The sequence below is a fragment of the Drosophila guanche genome, unplaced genomic scaffold, assembly GCF_900245975.1.
Source record: "Drosophila guanche unplaced genomic scaffold, DGUA_6, whole genome shotgun sequence".
In the NCBI taxonomy this organism is placed as follows: domain Eukaryota; kingdom Metazoa; phylum Arthropoda; class Insecta; order Diptera; family Drosophilidae; genus Drosophila; species Drosophila guanche.
The window spans coordinates 967563-968746 of NW_022995747.1; the positions used below are offsets into that span (position 1 = coordinate 967563).

Sequence of the window (1184 nt, forward strand, 5' to 3'; positions counted from 1 at the left end):
CAAAAAGTAGTTGAGAGCCTTGCAGTAGGGAGACTCATTTATATGGCTTTGTGCGTAATTTCATTCGCTGACATTTATGATGTATGGGGGCCACAGACACAGCCACAGCCAGCCATCCATTTGCGTTTCCATAACGAATGATGACTGACTGACTGACTGACTGACTGCCCCTTGCCCCATGTGTCTGACTCTAGCACGCGTTCGTGTCACACAGTGTCTGTGTTTTTTTTTTGCTGTTCTACACTTTTTGGGCATCTAGCAGGCAGTCACATAAAATTCACAATATGTATGCATAAACTGAGGCCATTCCCGGGCATTATTCGCAGGAAATTCAACCTAAAGTTCGAGCAATTTTCAAGCAGCAGCCAAAATGTCTGACAAGCCCAAGTCCATGCCCGTGAGCAACAAGAGCGTTCGGGGTGTCACCAAGGGGAACAAGACTGGGGTTAAGCCACAGCCGGTGGTACGTGCCCCCACAACGCGCACCAATCAACATGATCGGGTGAGCATTCAGCACTAGCTGGCAGCTGGCAGCTGGCAAATATATTTGCGGATATTAATTAGGGTTTTCTCTGGCAGATTTGGAAGATTATGAAAATGTAAGCGGGATAGCTGTTGAGTCTCTTTCCTGAGGCATTTCTGCTCGCAACAGCAAGACATTTCCTCTGCAGATTCAATGCAAAACACAACAATAATTCGAACTCTAACAATAGTTGGTGCGTAGCCCTGAAGTAACTATAAATTTAACCTATAAATAATTGCCCTTTTGCAGGCACAGCTACCACACACTACCCACAAAATGTTGACTTAACTTCAAGTCTGTTTCTTTTCCATATTAAATTTAAAATAAAACCCACCGCTTTGCTTGCGCTAAGCGCTGAATAAAGCGAAAAAGTCCCAGCACAAAAAAAAGGTCTTATATTTCCCTGTTGGACCCACTGGAAAGCGGGCAAAGCGCAAGCGCTGCGCTTGAAGAGTAATTTTTTTTTTTTTTAATTTCTGGACGTTGATATGCAATGACTGCACCATCAAGTGGCCCATGCGACACCAAGCCAAAGCCTGTTACGCGCGGAACCTAGCAGAACGCAGCCCTCCTCCCGCCCAACCGACCGAGGGGCGCTGCCGCATGACGCGCGGCGCGATTAACCGAACCGGTCGCGAGCATGCAGGAAAGATAGATGTTA

The 1184-nt window shown here is 46.7% G+C and overlaps 1 long non-coding RNA gene across 1 annotated transcript; it reads left to right on the forward strand.

The window, feature by feature from the left end:
* Positions 1–231: 231 nt before the first annotated feature.
* LOC117583270 lies at positions 232–971 on the forward strand. The gene is made up of 3 exons (XR_004573782.1): positions 232–502; positions 580–716; positions 773–971. It is a non-coding gene; the product is annotated as an uncharacterized LOC117583270 (long non-coding RNA).
* Positions 972–1184: the final 213 nt, after the last annotated feature.